The sequence below is a fragment of the Lissotriton vulgaris genome, chromosome 7, assembly GCF_964263255.1.
Source record: "Lissotriton vulgaris chromosome 7, aLisVul1.2, whole genome shotgun sequence".
Taxonomy (NCBI): Eukaryota; Metazoa; Chordata; class Amphibia; order Caudata; family Salamandridae; genus Lissotriton; species Lissotriton vulgaris.
The window spans coordinates 80,691,297-80,716,013 of NC_141695.1; positions in this window are offsets into that span (position 1 = coordinate 80,691,297).

Here is a 24,717-nt window from a genome sequence, read left to right on the forward strand (position 1 = left end):
CAGCATCACTCAGCACCACCACAGCATCACTCAGCACCACCACAGCATCAGTCAGTACCACCACAGCTCCACTAAGCACCACCACAGCATCACTCAGCCCCACCCTAGCATCACTTAGCGCCACCCCAGCATCACTCAGCGCCACCACAGCATCACTCAGCACTACCACAGCATCACACAGCACCTCTACAGCACTACTCAGCAACACCACAGCATCACTCAGCATCACCACAGCACCACCACTGCATCACTCAGCACCACCACAGCACCACTCAGCACCACCACAGCATCACTCAGCACCACTCAGCACCACCACAGCAGCACTCAGCACCACCACAGCACCACTCAGCACCACCACAACACCACTCAGCACCACCATAGCATCACTCAGCACCACCCCAGCATCACTCAGAAGCACCACATTATCACTCAGCATCACCACAGCACCACTCAGCACCACCACAGCATCACTCAGTTTCAGTTTCAGTTTCAGTTTATAGTTTATTGCACAGTTAATTAAAACCAATGCAATACAGTAACACGCAATAAGGAAGTTAAAATAGTCATAAAAAAAACATGCGTTTAAAATCAATTCTATGCTATAGTACAATAAGCATAAACAGTTCAACATAAAAAATGATTTTGTTTGCTGACCGCCCACATTGGCCGTTCTGTACTTCTCTTCCACTTGTAGGCCTGTTAGTCTATTCATGTTTCCCATAGAATTCATTAAAATTTGCAACATAGATAGTTCATCTATGTAAGTTAAATCATATGTCCTGTTGGGTGGGACACCCCCGCGCCGCACGGCCACCAGCTGCTGCGTGTGCCCCTTGCCTGCCCTCTGCCTCGCTGCTGCCTCGTTTTGCCGGTTGCCGGCTGGCGCCGCTGCGTTGTTTTTGCCCTTGTTTTGTCTAAAATTTGTGCCTGTTTTGTATAACTTTGATTTTTTCCCTGTTTTGTCGAGAATTTGTGCCCCTTCTGTTTAATTTCTATTTCCCCCGTGTTGTGGTTTCCTTCCTTGTTGTCCGCCTACCTCGCCGCCCTCCGCCCTCCCTTCCCGCCACCGCCGCTTTTCCCCGCCCCTTTTTCTATTCTGTACCCTCCCCGCTCCCGCCTCCCAGCTGCTCCGCCCACCCGCGCACTTCGCCTTCAATGGCGACCGTGCGAACGCGCAGCGGTCACGCGCAGCGGGCGCGCCGATTGTGCGCCGAAGGCGCGCCAAAGGTAAGCCCGTCTACGCCCGTCCGCGCCTGGACCGTGCCCAGTGCCAGGACCCCTGGCCCACGAAGACCCCGACCGACCCGCCTGACGTACTCCGCCGCCACCCTCACCGCTCTCAACACCGGCCGACTCCCAGAATGCCATCAAGCCACTCCACGACGTACCCACGGACCCTTCAGCTGCCACGCCTGCAAGTTCACCTGCATCCGGACCTGCCTCGCACCAGCACCCACCAAGCCGAACACCAGCAGCACCCACCTCAAGTGCATCCTGCTCAACACCCGCTCCGTCCACAGACATGCCATCGAACTCTGGAACCTCCTCGACACCACAGCTCCAGACGTTACCTTCCTCACGGAGACCTGGATGAACGCCTCATCAGCTCCCGACATCGCCATCGCCATCCCAGAGGGCTACAAGATCGTCCGGAGGGACCGAAACGCCAACCAGATGGGAGGAGGCATCGCCATCATCCACAGGAGCACCATCCGTCTCACGACCAGCACCGACAACTCCCTGACCACCGCCGAACACCTGCATTTCCAGATCCACACCAACCCGAACACCACCCTCAGAGGCACCCTGATCTACCGACCCCCTGGACCACGCACACAATTCAGCGAGGACATCGCCGACTTCGTCAGCCCACATGCCCTCCCCTCCGCTGACTACATCCTCCTGGGAGACCTCAACTTCCATCTGGAGAACAACAACGACCGCAACACCAGCACCCTGCTCGACAACCTCGCCAACCTGGGACTCAAGCAACTGGTGTCCACCCCCACCCACCTCGCCGGACACACACTCGACGCTGTCTTCTCATCCAGCAAGGACATCGACTTCAGCCACGCCACAGAGCTTCAATGGACGGACCACAGCTGCGTCCACTTCACCTTCAAGAAAACAACGACCTACCACCACCAGCAACAGGCCGCCCGCAGAAGCTGGAACAAGATCACAGCAGACCAGCTCGCCACCTCCCTGAGCCAGCACCCTCCTGCCAGCTCAGCGAACCCCAGCCAGGCCGCCGACAACCTCACGAAGTGGATCAGCAACTGCGCGGACGAACTCGCCCCACTGAGGACCCCGGCCAGCAGACCCGGCAGCAAGAAAGCCCCATGGTTCACCGACAAACTCAAGAGCTCCAAGAAGAACTGCCGAGCCCTCGAGAAAGTCTGGAGAAGGGAACCGACACCGGACAACAGGACCTCCTTCAAACTTGCCACCCGGAAACACCACCAGCTGATCCGCGCCGCCAAGAAAACAGCATTCAAGGACCGGTTGGACAACAACGCACACAACTGCAAGGAACTCTTCAACATCGTGAAAGAGCTTTCCAACCCCAGCGCAGGAAACAATGACATCACCCCATCGCAAGACCTCTGCAACTCCCTCGCTTCATACTTCCACAACAAGATCGCGGACATACACAACAGCTTCAACAACCAACCAACGCACACCATGACCGAACAACCACCCCCCACCACCACCCTCCACGCCTGGACCCCGATCAGCACCGAAGACACCATCCGCACGATGAACTCCATCCACTCCGGATCACCGACCGACCCCTGCACTCACCACGTCTTCAACAAGGCCGACGCTGTCATCGCACCCCACCTGCGAGACATCATCAACACATCCTTCGACACCACCATCTTCCCTGAGAGCTGGAAACACGCCGAACTCAGCGCTCTACTCAAGAAACCAACAGCGGACCCCACCGACCTCAAGAATTACCGCCCCATCTCGCTCCTCCCGTTTACAGCCAAAGTCATCGAGAAGACCGTCAACAAGCAGATGGCCGCTTTCCTCGAGACGAACGGATCCCTCGACCCCTCACAGTCCGGCTTCCGAGCCAACCACAGCACCGAGACCGCCCTCATCGCCGCCACCGATGACATCCGAGCCCTGATGGACAACGGAGAAACAGCGGCCCTCATCCTCCTAGACCTCTCCGCGGCATTCGACACGGTCTGCCACCGCACCCTAGTACGGCGCCTCAGCAACGTCGGAATCCAGGACAAGGCGCTGGAATGGATCATCTCCTTCCTCGACGGAAGAACACAGAGAGTCCGCCTACCACCGTACAAGTCAGAGGCCACCGAAGTCATCTGCGGCGTCCCCCAAGTATCATCTCTGAGCCCCACCCTCTTCAACGTCTACATGAGCCCCCTCGCGGCCATCGTACGCAAATACAACCTCAGCATAATCTCCTACGCCGACGACACCCAGCTGATCCTCTCCCTGACCAACGACCCCGCCGCCGCCAGAGCCAACCTGCACGAAGGGATGAAAGAGGTAGCCGAGTGGATGATGACCAGCCGCCTGAAACTGAACTCGGACAAGACGGAGGTCCTCATCCTGGGCTCCTCTCCCTCCGCCTGGGACGACTCCTGGTGGCCTCCCGCCCTGGGCACCGCACCCGAACCGACAGACCATGCACGCAACCTGTGCTTCATCCTGGACTCCTCCCTCTCCATGACCAGGCAAGTCAACAACGTCTCCTCGGCATGTTTCAACATCCTACGCATGCTACGGAAGATCTTCTGGTGGATCCCCACCGAGACCAGGAAGACCGTCACCCAGGCCCTCGTCACCAGCCGACTGGACTACGGCAACGCCCTCTACGCCGGTACCACCGCCAAGCTCCAGAAGAGACTCCAGCGGATCCAGAACGCCTCAGCCAGACTCATCCTCGACATCCCACGAACCAGCCACATCTCCGGACATCTGAGAGACCTTCACTGGCTCCCCGTCAACAAAAGAATCACCTTCCGCCTCCTCACCCACGCACACAAAGCCCTACACGACCAAGGCCCGAGCTACCTCAACAGCCAAGTCAACTTCTACGCTCCCAAACGCCACCTCCGATCAGCCAACCACGCCCTCGCCGCCGTCCCCCGTATCCGAAGAGCGACTACAGGAGGAAGGTCCTTCTCCTACCTGGCCGCCAAGACCTGGAACTCCCTCCCGACCGACCTGCGCCTGACCCAAGACCACCTCTCCTTCAGGAAGAAGCTGAAGACCTGGCTGTTCGAGCAGTAGCGGCTCCCCCCCCCCCCCAGCGCCTTGAGACCCTACGGGTATGTAGCGCGCTTTATAAGTGTCACTGATTGATTGATTGATTGTTTGATGAATTATTCATGGGTCAATTTTTGGTCGTTTTTTTTCCACTGCTTTTAAAAATTTCACAAATCTGCAGCTCAGCTGAGGGTCCTGTGCTGAGAAGCAGGTTAACACTGCATGCCTTCGTGTGCGTACCCCCTGTAGAATGAAATGGCGTTTCAGCAGGAGCTTCCTTTCTTCTTGCACTTCCTCACACGAGCATAGCAGGTGCAACATGTCTTCTGCCCCAATGCCGCATAACCTGCATAATATTCCTGCTTTCGATCTCAGCAAGTGAGGAAGATGTAGGATGCATGGTAGCAGGCCCAATCTATATCTTAAAAAGCACAGTTTGATTTTTTTTGTGTAACCTAGGGCAAGGTAAGGCTGGGAGGCTTGTGTCAGGTATGTATTTAATACCATCCATGCATGAGATCTTTTTGATAGGATGGCTTTATCCTGAATCCATGACTGTAGCTTGATCGATTTTTTCACCAATTTGTTTAGTGTTTTATGGTCTGCAGGGGACGCCCAGAGCTCCGCCAGCCCGGTGTTCACTATGCTTTTTTCCAGGTATTTTGCAGCTGGTGAGTTTTGGGTCTGCTCTAGCTCTTTCCATAAATATTCGTTCAGCGTCCCTTCGGTCGTTTTTCTTACTTTATCCCAAGAGCAGATATATGCCCCCTGTCGTGCACACACAGCATCATTCAGCACCACCACAGCATCACTCAGCACCACCACAGCACCACTCAGCACCACCCCAGCATCACTCAGCGCCACCACAGCACCACTCAGTACCACCACGACACCACTCAGCACCACCACAGCATCACTAAGCGCCACCCCAGCATCACTCAGCACCACCACAGCACCACTCAGCACCATCACAGCACCACTCAGCACCACCACAGCATCACTAAGCACCACCCCAGCATCACTCAGCACCACCACAGCACAACTCAGCGCCACCCCAGCATCACTCAGCACCACCACAGCACCACTCAGCCTCACCACATAATCACTCAGCGCTACCCAAGCATCACTCAGCGCCACCCCAGCATCACTCAGCGCCACCACAGCACCACTCAGCACCACCAGAGCACCACTCAGCACCACCACAGCATCATTCACTGCCACCCCAGCATCACTCAGCACCACCACAGCACCACTCAGCACCACCATAGCACCACTCAGCATCACCACATCATCACTCAGCGCTACCCCAGCATCACTCAGCACCACCACATTATCACTCAGCTCCACCACATTATCACTCAGCACTACCACAGCACCACTAAGCACCACCACAGGATCATTCAGCGCCACCCCAGCATCACTCAGCACCACCACAGCACCGCCCAGCACCACAACAGCACCACTCAGCACCTCTACAGCAACACTCAGCGCCACCCCAGCATCACTCAGTACCATCACAGCACCACTCAGCGCCACCCCAGCATCACTCAGCACCACCACAGCACCACTCAGCATCACCACATCATCACTCAGAGCTACCCCAGCATCACTCAGCACCACCACATTATCACTCAGCTCCACCACATTATCACTCAGCACCACCACAGCATCACTCAGCACCACCACAGCATCACTCAGCACCACCACAGCACCACTCAGCACCACCACAGCATCACTCAGCACCACCACAGCATCACTCAGCACCACCACAGCATCACTCAGCGTCACCCCAGCATCACTCAGCAGCACCCCAGCATCACTCAGCACCACCCCATCATCACTCAGCACCACCACATTATCACTACGCATCACCACAGCACCACTCAGCACCACCACAGCATCACTCAGCACCACCACAGCATCAGTCAGCACCACCACAGCTCCACTCAGCACCACCACAGCATCACTCAGCGCCACCCTAGCATCACTCAGCGCCACCCCAGCATCACTCAGCGCCACTACAGCATCACTCAGCACTACCACAGCATCACACAGCACCTCCACAGCACTACTCAGCAACACCACAGCATCACTCAGCATCACCACAGCACCACCACTGCATCACTCAGCACCACCACAGCACCACTCAGCACCACCACAGCATCACTCAGCACCACTCAGCACCACCACAGCAGCACTCAGCACCACCACAGCACCACTCAGCACCACCACAACACCACTCAGCACCACCATAGCATCACTCAGCACCACCCCAGCATCACTCAGAAGCACCACATTATCACTCAGCATCACCACAGCACCACTCAGCACCACCACAGCAACACTCAGTTTCAGTTTCAGTTTATAGTTTATTGCACAGTTAATTAAAACCAATGCAATACAGTAACACGCAATAAGGAAGTTAAAATAGTCATAAAAAAACATGCGTTTAAAATCAATTCTATGCTATAGTACAATAATCATAAACAGTTCAACATAAAAAATGATTTTGTTTGCTGACCGCCCACATTGGCCGTTCTGTACTTCTCTTCCACTTGTAGGCCTGTTAGTCTATTCATGTTTCCCATAGAATTCATTAAAATTTGCAACATAGATAGTTCATCTATGTAAGTTAAATCATATGTCCTGTTTGATGAATTATTCATGGGTCAATTTTTGGTCGTTTTTTTTCCACTGCTTTTAAAAATTTCACAAATCTGCAGCTCAGCTGAGGGTCCTGTGCTGAGAAGCAGGTTAACACTGCATTCCTTCGTGTGCGTACCCCCTGTAGAATGAAATGGTGTTTCAGCAGGAGCTTCCTTTATTCTTGCACTTCCTCACACGAGCATAGCAGGTGCAACATGTCTTCTGCCCCAATGCCGCATAACCTGCATAATATTCCTGCTTTTGATCTCAGCCAGTGAGGAAGATGTAGGATGCATGGTAGCAGGCCCAATCTATATCTTAAAAAGCACAGTTTGATTTTTTTTGTGTAACCTAGGGCAAGGTAAGGCTGGGAGGCTTGTGTCAGGTATGTATTTAATACCATCCATGCATGAGATCTTTTTGATAGGATGGCTTTATCCTGAACCCATGACTGTAGCTTGATCGATTTTTTCACCAATTTGTTTAGTGTTTTATGGTCTGCAGGGGACGCCCAGAGCTCCGCCAGCCCGGTGTTCACTATGCTTTTTTCCAGGTATTTTGCAGCTGGTGAGTTTTGGGTCTGCTCTAGCTCTTTCCATAAATATTCGTTCAGCATCCCTTCGGTCGTTTTTCTTACTTTATCCCAAGAGCAGATATATGCCCCCTGTCGTGCACACACAGCATCATTCAGCACCACCACAGCATCACTCAGCACCACCACAGCATCACTCAGCGCCACCCCAGCATCACTCAGCACCACCAAAGCACCACTCAGCACCAGTCAGCACCACCACAGCCTCACTCAGCGCCACCCCCACATCACTCAGCACCACCACAGCATCCCTCAGCGCCACCCTAGCATCACTCAGCGCCTCCACAGCATCACTCAGTGCCACCCCAGCATCACTCAGCACCACCAAAGCACCACTCAGCACCAGTCAGCACCACCACAGCCTCACTCAGCGCCACCTCCACATTACTCAGCACCACCACAGCATCCCTCAGCGCCACCCCAGCATCACTCAGCGCCTCCACAGCATCACTCAGCGCCACCCCCACATCACTCAGCACCACCACAGCATCCCTAAGCGCCACCCCAGCATCACTCAGCGCCTCCACAGCATCACTCAGCACCACCCCAGCATCACTCAGCGCCACCCCAGCATCACTCAGCGCCACCACTGCATCACTCAGCACCACCACAGCATCACTCAGCACCACCACATTATCACTCAGCACCACCACAGCACCACTCAGCACCACCACAGCACCACTCAGCACCACCACAGCATCACTCAGCACCACCACAGCATCACTCAGCACCACAACAGCATCACTCAGCGCCACGCCAGCATCACTCAGCACCACCACAGCACCACTCAGCACCACCACAGCACCACTCAGCACCACCACAGCATCACTCAGCGCCACCCCAGCATCACTCAGCACCACCACAGCACCACTCAGCGCTACCCCATCATCACTCAGCACCACCCCAGAATCACTCAGCACCACCACAGCACAACTCAGCGCCACCCCAGCATCAATCAGCACCACCACAGCACCACTCAGCCTCACCACATAATCACTCAGCGCTACCCAAGCATCACTCAGCGCCACCCCAGCATCACTCAGCGCCACCACAGCACCACTCAGCACCACCAGAGCACCACTCAGCACCACCACAGCATCATTCACTGCCACCCCAGCATCACTCAGCACCACCACAGCACCACTCAGCACCACCATAGCACCACTCAGCATCACCACATCATCACTCAGCACTACCCCAGCATCACTCAGCACCACCACATTATCACTCAGCTCCACCACATTATCACTCAGCACTACCACAGCACCACTCAGCACCACCACAGGATCATTCAGCGCCACACCAGCATCACTCAGCACCACCACAGCACCACCCAGCACCACAACAGCACCACTCAGCACCTTTACAGCATCACTCAGCGCCACCCCAGCATCACTCAGTACCACTACAGCACCACTCAGCGCCACCCCAGCATCACTCAGCACCACCACAGCACCACTCAGCATCACCACATCATCACTCAGAGCTACCCCAGCATCACTCAGCACCACAACATTATCACTCAGCTCCACCACATTATCACTCAGCACCACCACAGCACCACTCAGCACCACCACAGCATCACTCAGCACCACCACAGCATCACTCAGCACCACCACAGCATCACTCAGCGTCACCCCAGCATCACTCAGCAGCACCCCAGCATCACTCAGCACCACCCCATCATCACTCAGCACCACCACATTATCACTAAGCATCACCACAGCACCACTCAGCACCACCACAGCATCACTCAGCACCACCACAGCATCACTCAGCCGCACCACTTATCACTCAGCATCACCCCAGCATCACTCAGCACCACCACAGCATCACTCAGCACCACCACAGCATCAGTCAGCACCACCACAGCTCCACTAAGCACCACCACAGCATCACTCAGCGCCACCCTAGCATCACTTAGCGCCACCCCAGCATCACTCAGCGCCACCACAGCATCACTCAGCACTACCACAGCATCACACAGCACCTCCACTGCACAGCTCAGCAACACCACAGCATCACTCAGCATCACCACAGCACCACCACTGCATCACTCAGCACCACCACAGCACCACTCAGCACCACCACAGCATCACTCAGCACCACTCAGCACCACCACAGCAGCACTCAGCACCACCACAGCACCACTCAGCACCACCACAACACCACTCAGCACCACCATAGCATCACTCAGCACCACCCCAGCATCACTCAGAAGCACCACATTATCACTCAGCATCACCACAGCACCACTCAGCACCACCACAGCATCACTCAGTTTCAGTTTCAGTTTCAGTTTATAGTTTATTGCACAGTTAATTAAAACCAATGCAATACAGTAACACGCAATAAGGAAGTTAAAATAGTCATAAAAAAAACATGCGTTTAAAATCAATTCTATGCTATAGTACAATAAGCATAAACAGTTCAACATAAAAAATGATTTTGTTTGCTGACCGCCCACATTGGCCGTTCTGTACTTACATTCCACTTGTAGGCCTGTTAGTCTATTCATGTTTCCCATAGAATTCATTAAAATTTGCAACATAGATAGTTCATCTATGTAAGTTAAATCATATGTCCTGTTTGATGAATTATTCATGGGTCAATTTTTGGTCGTTTTTTTTCCACTGCTTTTAAAAATTTCACAAATCTGCAGCTCAGCTGAGGGTCCTGTGCTGAGAAGCAGGTTAACACTGCATTCCTTCGTGTGCGTACCCCCTGTAGAATGAAATGGTGTTTCAGCAGGAGCTTCCTTTCTTCTTGCACTTCCTCACACGAGCATAGCAGGTGCAACATGTCTTCTGCCCCAATGCCGCATAACCTGCATAATATTCCTGCTTTCGATCTCAGCCAGTGAGGAAGATGTAGGATGCATGGTAGCAGGCCCAATCTATATCTTAAAAAGCATAGTTTGATTTTTTTTGTGTAACCTAGGGCAAGGTAAGGCTGGGAGGCTTGTGTCAGGTATGTATTTAATACCATCCATGCATGAGATCTTTTTGATAGGATGGCTTTATCCTGAATCCATGACTGTAGCTTGATCGATTTTTTCACCAATTTGTTTAGTGTTTTATGGTCTGCAGGGGACGCCCAGAGCTCCGCCAGCCCGGTGTTCACTATGCTTTTTTCCAGGTATTTTGCAGCTGGTGAGTTTTGGGTCTGCTCTAGCTCTTTCCATAAATATTCGTTCAGCGTCCCTTCGGTCGTTTTTCTTACTTTATCCCAAGAGCAGATATATGCCCCCTGTCGTGCACACACAGCATCATTCAGCACCACCACAGCATCACTCAGCACCACCACAGCACCACTCAGCACCACCCCAGCATCACTCAGCGCCACCACAGCACCACTCAGTACCACCACGACACCACTCAGCACCACCACAGCATCACTAAGCGCCACCCCAGCATCACTCAGCACCACCACAGCACCACTCAGCACCATCACAGCACCACTCAGCACTACCACAGCATCACTAAGCACCACCCCAGTATCACTCAGCACCACCACAGCACAACTCAGCGCCACCCCAGCATCACTCAGCACCACCACAGCACCACTCAGCCTCACCACATAATCACTCAGCGCTACCCAAGCATCACTCAGCGCCACCCCAGCATCACTCAGCGCCACCACAGCACCACTCAGCACCACCAGAGCACCACTCAGCACCACCACAGCATCATTCACTGCCACCCCAGCATCACTCAGCACCACCACAGCACCACTCAGCACCACCAAAGCACCACTCAGCATCACCACATCATCACTCAGCGCTACCCCAGCATCACTCAGCACCACCACATTATCACTCAGCTCCACCACATTATCACTCAGCACTACCACAGCACCACTCAGCACCACCACAGGATCATTCCGCGCCACCCCAGCATCACTCAGCACCACCACAGCACCACCCAGCACCACAACAGCACCACTCAGCACCTCTACAGCATCACTCAGCGCCACCCCAGCATCACTCAGTACCACCACAGCACCACTCAGCGCCACCCCAGCATCACTCAGCACCACCACAGCACCACTCAGCATCACCACATCATCACTCAGAGCTACCCCAGCATCACTCAGCACCACCACATTATCACTCAGCTCCACCACATTATCACTCAGCACCACCACAGCATCACTCAGCACCACCACAGCATCACTCAGCACCACCACAGCACCACTCAGCACCACCACAGCATCACTCAGCACCACCACAGCATCACTCAGCACCACCACAGCATCACTCAGCGTCACCCCAGCATCACTCAGCAGCACCCCAGCATCACTCAGCACCACCCCATCATCACTCAGCACCACCACATTATCACTACGCATCACCACAGCACCACTCAGCACCACCACAGCATCACTCAGCACCACCACAGCATCACTCAGCCCCACCACTTATCACTCAGCATCACCCCAGCATCACTCAGCACCACCCCAGCATCACTCAGCACCACCACATTATCACTCAGCACCACCACAGCATCACTCAGCACCACCACAGCATCAGTCAGCACCACCACAGCTCCACTCAGCACCACCACAGCATCACTCAGCGCCACCCTAGCATCACTCAGCGCCACCCCAGCATCACTCAGCGCCACTACAGCATCACTCAGCACTACCACAGCAATACACAGCACCTCCACAGCACTACTCAGCAACACCACAGCATCACTCAGCATCACCACAGCACCACCACTGCATCACTCAGCACCACCACAGCACCACTCAGCACCACCACAGCATCACTCAGCACCACTCAGCACCACCACAGCAGTACTCAGCACCACCACAGCACCACTCAGCACCACCACAACACCACTCAGCACCACCATAGCATCACTCAGCACCACCCCAGCATCACTCAGAAGCACCACATTATCACTCAGCATCACCACAGCACCACTCAGCACCACCACAGCATCACTCAGTTTCAGTTTCAGTTTATAGTTTATTGCACAGTTAATTAAAACCAATGCAATACAGTAACACGCAATAAGGAAGTTAAAATAGTCATAAAAAAACATGCGTTTAAAATCAATTCTATGCTATAGTACAATAAGCATAAACAGTTCAACATAAAAAATGATTTTGTTTGCTGACCGCCCACATTGGCCGTTCTGTACTTCTCTTCCACTTGTAGGCCTGTTAGTCTATTGATGTTTCCCATAGAATTCATTAAAATTTGCAACATAGATAGTTCATCTATGTAAGTTAAATCATATGTCCTGTTTGATGAATTATTCATGGGTCAATTTTTGGTCGTTTTTTTTCCACTGCTTTTAAAAATTTCACAAATCTGCAGCTCAGCTGAGGGTCCTGTGCTGAGAAGCAGGTTAACACTGCATTCCTTCGTGTGCGTACCCCCTGTAGAATGAAATGGTGTTTCAGCAGGAGCTTCCTTTCTTCTTGCACTTCCTCACACGAGCATAGCAGGTGCAACATGTCTTCTGCCCCAATGCCGCATAACCTGCATAATATTCCTGCTTTTGATCTCAGCCAGTGAGGAAGATGTAGGATGCATGGTAGCAGGCCCAATCTATATCTTAAAAAGCACAGTTTGATTTTTTTTGTGTAACCTAGGGCAAGGTAAGGCTGGGAGGCTTGTGTCAGGTATGTATTTAATACCATCCATGCATGAGATCTTTTTGATAGGATGGCTTTATCCTGAACCCATGACTGTAGCTTGATCGATTTTTTCACCAATTTGTTTAGTGTTTTATGGTCTGCAGGGGACGCCCAGAGGTCCGCCAGCCCGGTGTTCACTATGCTTTTTTCCAGGTATTTTGCAGCTGGTGAGTTTTGGGTCTGCTCTAGCTCTTTCCATAAATATTCGTTCAGCGTCCCTTCGGTCGTTTTTCTTACTTTATCCCAAGAGCAGATATATGCCCCCTGTCGTGCACACACAGCATCATTCAGCACCACCACAGCATCACTCAGCACCACCACAGCATCACTCAGCGCCACCCCAGCATCACTCAGCACCACCAAAGCACCACTCAGCACCAGTCAGCACCACCACAGCCTCACTCAGCGCCACCCCCACATCACTCAGCACCACCACAGCATCCCTCAGCGCCACCCCAGCATCACTCAGCGCCTCCACAGCATCACTCAGTGCCACCCCAGCATCACTCAGCACCACCAAAGCACCACTCAGCACCAGTCAGCACCACCACAGCCTCACTCAGCGCCACCTCCATATTACTCAGCACCACCACAGCATCCCTCAGCGCCACCCCAGCATCACTCAGCGCCTCCACAGCATCACTCAGCGCCACCCCCACATCACTCAGCACCACCACAGCATCCCTAAGCGCCACCCCAGCATCACTCAGCGCCTCCACAGCATCACTCAGCACCACCCCAGCATCACTCAGCGCCACCCCAGCATCACTCATCGCCACCACTGCATCACTCAGCACCACCACAGCATCACTCAGCACCACCACATTATCACTCAGCACCACCACAGCACCACTCAGCACCACCACAGCACCACTCAGCACCACCACAGCATCACTCAGCACCACCACAGCATCACTCAGCACCACAACAGCATCACTCAGCGCCACCCCAGCATCACTCAGCACCACCACAGCACCACTCAGCACCACCACAGCACCACTCAGCACCACCACAGCATCACTCAGCGCCACCCCAGCATCACTCAGCACCACCACAGCACCACTCAGCGCTACCCCATCATCACTCAGCACCACCCCAGAATCACTCAGCACCACCACAGCACAACTCAGCGCCACCCCAGCATCAATCAGCACCACCACAGCACCACTCAGCCTCACCACATAATCACTCAGCGCTACCCAAGCATCACTCAGCGCCACCCCAGCATCACTCAGCGCCACCACAGCACCACTCAGCACCCCCAGAGCACCACTCAGCACCACCACAGCATCATTCACTGCCACCCCAGCATCACTCAGCACCACCACAGCACCACTCAGCACCACCATAGCACCACTCAGCATCACCACATCATCACTCAGCACTACCCCAGCATCACTCAGCACCACCACATTATCACTCAGCTCCACCACATTATCACTCAGCACTACCACAGCACCACTCAGCACCACCACAGGATCATTCAGCGCCACACCAGCATCACTCAGCACCACCACAGCACCACCCAGCACCACAACAGCACCACTCAGCACCTTTACAGCATCACTCAGCGCCACCCCAGCATCACTCAGTACCACTACAGCACCACTCAGCGCCACCCCAGCATCACTCAGCACCACCACAGCACCACTCAGCATCACCACATCATCACTCAGAGCTACCCCAGCATCACTCAGCACCACAACATTATCACTCAGCTCCACCACATTATCACTCAGCACCACCACAGCACCACTCAGCACCACCACAGCATCACTCAGCACCACCACAGCATCACTCAGCACCACCACAGCATCACTCAGCGTCACCCCAGCATCACTCAGCAGCACCCCAGCATCACTCAGCACCACCCCATCATCACTCAGCACCACCACATTATCACTAAGCATCACCACAGCACCACTCAGCACCACCACAGCATCACTCAGCACCACCACAGCATCACTCAGCCCCACCACTTATCACTCAGCATCACCCCAGCATCACTCAGCACCACCACAGCATCACTCAGCACCACCACAGCATCAGTCAGCACCACCACAGCTCCACTAAGCACCACCACAGCATCACTCAGCGCCACCCTAGCATCACTTAGCGCCACCCCAGCATCACTCAGCGCCACCACAGCATCACTCAGCACTACCACAGCATCACACAGCACCTCCACTGCACAGCTCAGCAACACCACAGCATCACTCAGCATCACCACAGCACCACCACTGCATCACTCAGCACCACCACAGCACCACTCAGCACCACCACAGCATCACTCAGCACCACTCAGCACCACCACAGCAGCACTCAGCACCACCACAGCACCACTCAGCACCACCACAACACCACTCAGCACCACCATAGCATCACTCAGCACCACCCCAGCATCACTCAGAAGCACCACATTATCACTCAGCATCACCACAGCACCACTCAGCACCACCACAGCATCACTCAGTTTCAGTTTCAGTTTCAGTTTATAGTTTATTGCACAGTTAATTAAAACCAATGCAATACAGTAACACGCAATAAGGAAGTTAAAATAGTCATAAAAAAAACATGCGTTTAAAATCAATTCTATGCTATAGTACAATAAGCATAAACAGTTCAACATAAAAAATGATTTTGTTTGCTGAACGCCCACATTGGCCGTTCTGTACTTCTATTCCACTTGTAGGCCTGTTAGTCTATTCATGTTTCCCATAGAATTCATTAAAATTTGCAACATAGATAGTTCATCTATGTAAGTTAAATCATATGTCCTGTTTGATGAATTATTCATGGGTCAATTTTTGGTCGTTTTTTTTCCACTGCTTTTAAAAATTTCACAAATCTGCAGCTCAGCTGAGGGTCCTGTGCTGAGAAGCAGGTTAACACTGCATTCCTTCGTGTGCGTACCCCCTGTAGAATGAAATGGTGTTTCAGCAGGAGCTTCCTTTCTTCTTGCACTTCCTCACACGAGCATAGCAGGTGCAACATGTCTTCTGCCCCAATGCCGCATAACCTGCATAATATTCCTGCTTTCGATCTCAGCCAGTGAGGAAGATGTAGGATGCATGGTAGCAGGCCCAATCTATATCTTAAAAAGCATAGTTTGATTTTTTTTGTGTAACCTAGGGCAAGGTAAGGCTGGGAGGCTTGTGTCAGGTATGTATTTAATACCATCCATGCATGAGATCTTTTTGATAGGATGGCTTTATCCTGAATCCATGACTGTAGCTTGATCGATTTTTTCACCAATTTGTTTAGTGTTTTATGGTCTGCAGGGGACGCCCAGAGCTCCGCCAGCCCGGTGTTCACTATGCTTTTTTCCAGGTATTTTGCAGCTGGTGAGTTTTGGGTCTGCTCTAGCTCTTTCCATAAATATTCGTTCAGCGTCCCTTCGGTCGTTTTTCTTACTTTATCCCAAGAGCAGATATATGCCCCCTGTCGTGCACACACAGCATCATTCAGCACCACCACAGCATCACTCAGCACCACCACAGCACCACTCAGCACCACCCCAGCATCACTCAGCGCCACCACAGCACCACTCAGTACCACCACGACACCACTCAGCACCACCACAGCATCACTAAGCGCCACCCCAGCATCACTCAGCACCACCACAGCACCACTCAGCACCATCACAGCACCACTCAGCACCACCACAGCATCACTAAGCACCACCCCAGTATCACTCAGCACCACCACAGCACAACTCAGCGCCACCCCAGCATCACTCAGCACCACCACAGCACCACTCAGCCTCACCACATAATCACTCAGCGCTACCCAAGCATCACTCAGCGCCACCCCAGCATCACTCAGCGCCACCACAGCACCACTCAGCACCACCAGAGCACCACTCAGCACCACCACAGCATCATTCACTGCCACCCCAGCATCACTCAGCACCACCACAGCACCACTCAGCACCACCAAAGCACCACTCAGCATCACCACATCATCACTCAGCGCTACCCCAGCATCACTCAGCACCACCACATTATCACTCAGCTCCACCACATTATCACTCAGCACTACCACAGCACCACTCAGCACCACCACAGGATCATTCCGCGCCACCCCAGCATCACTCAGCACCACCACAGCACCACCCAGCACCACAACAGCACCACTCAGCACCTCTACAGCATCACTCAGCGCCACCCCAGCATCACTCAGTACCACCACAGCACCACTCAGCGCCACCCCAGCATCACTCAGCACCACCACAGCACCACTCAGCATCACCACATCATCACTCAGAGCTACCCCAGCATCACTCAGCACCACCACATTATCACTCAGCTCCACCACATTATCACTCAGCACCACCACAGCATCACTCAGCACCACCACAGCATCACTCAGCACCACCACAGCACCACTCAGCACCACCACAGCATCACTCAGCACCACCACAGCATCACTCAGCACCACCACAGCATCACTCAGCGTCACCCCAGCATCACTCAGCAGCACCCCAGCATCACTCAGCACCACCCCATCATCACTCAGCACCACCACATTATCACTACGCATCACCACAGCACCACTCAGCACCACCACAGCATCACTCAGCACCACCACAGCATCACTCAGCCCCACCACTTATCACTCAGCATCACCCCAGCATCACTCAGCACCACCCCAGCATCACTCAGCACCACCACATTATCACTCAGCACCACCACAGCATCACTCAGCACCACCACAGCATCAGTCAGCACCACCACAGCTCCACTCAGCACCACCACAGCATCACTCAGCGCCACCCTAGCATCACTCAGCGCCACCCCAGCATCACTCAGCGCCACTACAGCATCACTCAGCACTACCACAGCAATACACAGCACCTCCACAGCACTACTCAGCAAAACCACAGCATCACTCAGCATCACCACAGCACCACCACTGCATCACTCAGCACCACCACAGCACCACTCAGCACCACCACAGCATCACTCAGCACCACTCAGCACCACCACAGCAGTACTCAGCACCACCACAGCACCACTCAGCACCACCACAACACCACTCAGCACCACCATAGCATCACTCAGCACCACCCCAGCATCACTCAGAAGCACCACATTATCACTCAGCATCACCACAGCACCACTCAGCACCACCACAGCATCACTCAGTTTCAGTTTCAGTTTATAGTTTATTGCACAGTTAATTAAAACCAATGCAATACAGTAACACGCAATAAGGAAGTTAAAATAGTCATAAAAAAACATGCGTTTAAAATCAATTCTATGCTATAGTACAATAAGCATAAACAGTTCAACATAAAAAATGATTTTGTTTGCTGACCGCCCACATTGGCCGTTCTGTACTTCTCTTCCACTTGTAGGCCTGTTAGTCTATTGATGTTTCCCATAGAATTCATTAAAATTTGCAACATAGATAGTTCATCTATGTAAGTTAAATCATATGTCCTGTTTGATGAATTATTCATGGGTCAATTTTTGGTCGTTTTTTTTCCACTGCTTTTAAAAATTTCACAAATCTGCAGCTCAGCTGAGGGTCCTGTGCTGAGAAGCAGGTTAACACTGCATTCCTTCGTGTGCGTACCCCCTGTAGAATGAAATGGTGTTTCAGCAGGAGCTTCCTTTCTTCTTGCACTTCCTCACACGAGCATAGCAGGTGCAACATGTCTTCTGCCCCAATGCCGCATAACCTGCATAATATTCTTGCTTTTGATCTCAGCCAGTGAGGAAGATGTAGGATGCATGGTAGCAGGCCCAATCTATATCTTAAAAAGCACAGTTTGATTTTTTTTGTGTAATCTAGGGCAAGGTAAGGCTGGGAGGCTTGTGTCAGGTATGTATTTAATACCATCCATGCATGAGATCTTTTTGATAGGATGGCTTTATCCTGAACCCATGACTGTAGCTTGATCGATTTTTTCACCAATTTGTTTAGTTTTTTATGGTCTGCAGGGGACGCCCAGAGCTCCGCCAGCCCGGTGTTCACTATGCTTTTTTCCAGGTATTTTGCAGCTGGTGAGTTTTGGGTCTGCTCTAGCTCTTTCCATAAATATTCGTTCAGCGTCCCTTCGGTCATTTTTCTTACTTTATCCCAAGAGCAGATATATGCCCCCTGTCGTGCACACACAGCATCATTCAGCACCACCACAGCATCACTCAGCACCACCACAGCATCACTCAGCGCCACCCCAGCATCACTCAGCACCACCAAAGCACCACTCAGCACCAGTCAGCACCACCACAGCCTCACTCAGCGCCACCCCCACATCAACAGCACCACCACAGCATCTCTCAGCGCCACCCCAGCATCACTCAGCGCCTCCACAGCATCACTCAGCGCCACCCCAGCATCACTCAGCACCACCAAAGCACCACTCAGCACCAGTCAGCACCACCACAGCCTCACTCAGCGCCACCCCCACATCACTCAGCACCACCACAGCATCCCTCAGCGCCACCCCAGCATCACTCAGCGCCTCCACAGCATCACTCAGCGCCACCCCCACATCACTCAGCACCACCACAGCATCCCTCAGCGCCACCCCAGCATCACTCAGCGCCTCCACAGCATCACTCAGCACCACCCCAGCATCTCTCAGCGCCACCCCAGCATCACTCAGCGCCACCACTGCATCACTCAGCACCACCACAGCATCACTCAGCACCACCACATTATCACTCAGCACCACCACAGCACCACTCAGCACCACCACAGCACCACTCAGCACCACCACAGCATCACTCAGCACCACCACAGCATCACTCAGCACCACAACAGCATCACTCAGCGCCACCCCAGCATCACTCAGCACCACCACAGCACCACTCAGCACCACCACAGCACCACTCAGCACCACCACAGCATCACTCAGCACCACCCCAGCATCACTCAGCACCACCCCAGCACCACTCAGCGCTACCCCATCATCACTCAGCACCACCACATTATCACTCAGCACCACCACATTATCACTCAGCACCACTCAGCACCAACACAGCACCACTCAGCACCACCACAGCACCACTCAGCACCACTCAGCACCACCACAATATCACTCAGCACCACCACAACACCACTCAGCACCACCACAGCACCACTCAGCACCATCACAGCACCACTCAGCACCACCGCAGAATCACTCAGCACCCCCACAGCACCACTCAGCACCACAACAGCATCACTCAGCACCACCACAGCACCACTCAGCACCACCACAGCACCACTCAGCACCACAACTGCATCACTCAGCACCACCACAGCACCACTCAGCACCACCACAGCACCACTCAGTACCACCACAGCATCACTCAGCGCAACCCTAGGTTGTAGGTGTCATATTTGCGAAAGTTATAGCTATTGGCATTGTAAATGACAAAGCTATTAATTAGCTAATTTCAAAACCAACACATAAATAAAAAAATTGTCATTTTCAACACCAATAGCTCAAACTTTCCTAATGCGAGACCTATTGCATTGCAAATGCTTGTTTCGAATTGAAGCGGGCTTTATCGTAGATCATCTCTCTAAGAAGGAAGTTTCCGACGTACACCAGAAAGATCCTTGGATGTCCTCCAGCCAGATTATGTTGTCGCTTTAGATGAAAAGGGAAGCAATGTGCCCTCTGCACCTCATGATCCCAATCCCATCCTAGTTCATCAGGGAAGGACTCTTGAAGCAGCTTGACGATGAAGCATCTTGGGTCGTCCCCCTCCTTTCCATCAGAAATGCCAAGTAAGCGTAAGTTGTTTTGATGCTGGCGATTTTCCTGATCCTCCATCTTTGTCATTATGTCGACCATGCATGCCGTGTTGGACTCCCCACGTTCTTTAGTGGCCAGGCTTTCTGTTTGTAGGTGTTCTGTTCGTGCCTCAACCATGGTAACACGATCGCTGATGTTGGAGAAGGTTTTATTCAGGCGCCTTAGCCCCCCTTTCAGTTTCTTGGCGGCGTTTTTAGCTGCGCGGTTATCTGTCCGGACCTCTTCGTGGACCTCCTTGATTGAAGCTAGTATGTAAGCTAAGGAGGGCTCAGGTGGTCCGCAAGCAGATTTTTGGAGCTCCCCCACTGGGTAGAGTTGTGGTCATCCTCATCTGGTGGATGTGACATTTGGGAGTCTGAATAATCCCACTTTAGCTGACTGCGCAGCTTGCTCTTGCTACTATGCTTTTTAGGTCTCTGAACAGTGCCAATGTCTTTATGTGAAACCTTACTGTCTCCTTCACTGGCACCTTCGGACACGTCATCATTGGAGGACGAAGGGGTACCATCTGAAATGGAGTAAAAATGTTCCAGTCCTGCCTCTGGTGTCCAGGGGTTTTGAGAGCTGGAGGGCACCAGCAGATTTTGAATAACCTTATCAATCCCCTCTAATTGAGAGTCATTGATCCCCGTGGGTTAGGAGCGAGAGTTGGAGTCTCCGGGCTGGGATATTTGCTACCTGCATCCAATACTAAACAAACAAGAAATGTGTGTGGAGGGTCCCAGGGGAATGTTTTATGACCCGTCTACTCGCTCCCCTTCTGTCAAGATATAAAACACACAAAAGAGTAGACCAGGTCGAGGGATGGTGTAGGACTGTGCTGGTAGTGGTAACCCACTTGTATGTATGTGTGCGTAAGTAGGTGAGGAACATACGCTAGATCCATACCCATCAGACCAGCCTGTTTGCTGGAGTTTACGTCATGTGGGTTTGTTTAGGTCATTCAACAACGCATCCGACCATGTTGTGCCGGTGCGAGCAATGAATGGCCGTGCTCTAGGCATGAGGCTCATCATGGAGTGACCCTAGATAAGTGCAGCGCTCAAAAAAAGAGAAATATGGTGATGAATAAAATTGGCTACTCAAAGTCACCAATGAGTTTGGGTGTGAGTTTGTGTGCCAAAAGTAAAAACACGCCGAGTAGTAAGACTACCCTCTGGCGCTGTGCAGGACGGTCGACATGTTTCAGCCAATAGGGGGGTTTCCCCAGCTTTCTTCAGGACCTTTAAACATGGAATGGCTACTGCAACTATAGAAAAAGTGTGAAGTGAAAAGTAACTAACATGTACTTAAGATAAAGGTACATATCTACCAGGGACTGTTGTCGGTAATGTGTCCACTGGAAGGAGAGAAGATTGTCTTCTTCCCATCTTTTTAGTGGGTGATGACCTCACCTCACCCGGCAAGCGCTCGGGACGATGAGGCCCCGCTCTGTCCGTCGGTACCTCCAGTCTAGAGCCGAGCGGAAGGGGGAGGTGTTTTATACCTGCATCCAATACCTGAGGTAAAGAGTGGTCGCTGGAGGTTTGATCTGGCAGGGAGTTTTAGGAAAGAGTATCTGTATTTTTAGCTAGTGCTGTGGGCTGAGCGGGGACAGGAGAGCTACCTTGGAAACAAGGTGTCTAATGCCTAGGGCTGTTATCTCACACTCTGAGAAACCTCAGAGGTCAAGGATCACGGGGAGGACTGGTACCTGGCTCTTGACACTGACAGTTGTCATTGGCCTCTGTTGGTTGTTATCCTTATGGATCAAATTTTCCCTGGGTTAGGACCGAAGTCTGATCCAAGGGTGGAATGGGGCACATAATGTTATTGGCCATGGTGGTACTGTCTGCCTACTGGGATACATCTGTAAGCAAATCATGGTTAGATGCTACACAGTTGGGATCCACAGGTTAGGAGAAAGGTTCCCCATGGTTCAGGTCGGTGCCTTAGGGGAGTGTAGACAGAGGAATTCAACTGATTTCATAGGGGCAAAGAACTGAGACAGGCTGCAGGAGTAGAGGTCCAGTGTCCATGTTCTATCATCTAATCAGGGGAGTCCATTAAAGCATTGAATAATATTATGTGGGTTTACACTGGAAAGGGGTCATGTTGGACCTGGCCCCCTGTTCAGGGTTATCCCTAAACATTTTGTCTTCTTCCTTTAATTTGTATTCTGAATTAATGTTGTCTGCCTTAGGAGTCTGTGTACTTTTCAATTGATAGCCAGTGATAATGTTCTTGTGCTGTCCCACTAAAGCATGGTGCAATTGGTTTATACTCAAGTGGCATCATTAATTTACTTGTAGTCCCTTTTGGAGTGGTGTACCATTTGGTATTGCACCGTTACATTGCAACTTTTACAACGGAATTCCATTACAACGCAACTTTTACAACGCTGGTTCCGTTACATCGCATGCCTTTACAACGCATGTCATTACATAGCAGATGCTATTACAACGCATGCCATTACAACTTAAGTATAGGTACGTATATAATTTTTTTAAATGTTATTTAATATTATTTATTTAATTTAATTAATATTAATGAATATATTTATTTATGTTTTTTTTATATTATAAATTAAATATATTAATTTAATTAATTTTAAAAATAAGTATGAGTATAGGAGTATATGTTTTGGGGTACTGAGGTATATGTTTTGGGGTGTTAGGGAATTTTTAGGTTTCAGGGCTGGGTTTGGGTTTTGGGGTACAGGGGTATTTTTACGTTTCAGGCTTGGGGTTGGGTTTTGGGGTACAGGGGTATTTTTAGGTTTCAGGGCTGGGTTTGGGTTTTGGGGTACAGGGGTATTTTTAGGTTTTAGGGCTGGGTTTGGGTTTTGGGGTACCGGGGTATTTTTAGGTTTCAGGTTTGGTTTTGCGTTTTGGGGTACAGGGGTATTTTTAGGTTTCAGGGCTGGATTTGGGTTTTGGGGTACAGGGGTATTTTTAGGTTTCAGGGCTGGGTTTGGGTTTTGGGGTACAGGGGTATTTTTAGGTTTCAGGGCTGGGTTAGAGTTTTGGGGTACATGGGTATTTTTAGGTTTCAGGGCTGGGTTTGGGTTTTGGGGTACAGGGGTATTTTTAGGTTTCAGGGCTGGGTTTGGGTTTTGGGGTACAGGGGTATTTTTAGGTTTCAGGGCTGGGTTTGGGTTTTGGGGTACAGGGGTATTTTTAGGTTTCAGGGCTGGGTTTGGGTTTTGGGGTACAGGGGTATTTTTAGGTTTTAGGGCTAGGTTTGGGTTTTGGGGTACAGGGGTATTTTTAGGTTTCAGGGCTGGGTTTGGGTTTTGGGGTACAGGGGTATATTTAGGTTTCAGGGCTGGGTTTGGGTTTTTGGGTACTGGGGTATTTTTAGGTTTCAGGGTTGGGTTTGTGTTTTGGGGTACAGGGGTATTTTTAGGTTTCAGGGCTGGGTTTGGGTTTTGGGGTACAGGGGTATTTTTAGGTTTTAGGGTTGGGTTTGTGTTTTGGGGTACAGGGGTATTTTTAGGTTTCAGGGCTGGGTTTGGGTTTTGGGGTACCGGGGTATTTTTAGGTTTCAGGGTTGGGTTTGTGTTTTGGGGTACAGGGGTATTTTTAGGTTTAAGGGTTGGGTTTGTGTTTTGGGGTATAGGGGTATTTTTAGGTTTCAGGGCTGGGTTTGGGTTTTGGGGTACAAGGGTATTTTTAGGGTTTAGTTTTTAAAAAAAAAAGACTTTTAATAAATTAAATTAATAAAATTAATTAAATTAAATTAAATTAATTAAATTATATTATTTACAATTTTAAAATTAATTAAATTAAATTATTAAAATTAAATGAATTAAATTAAATTAATTACAATGTTATTAATTAAA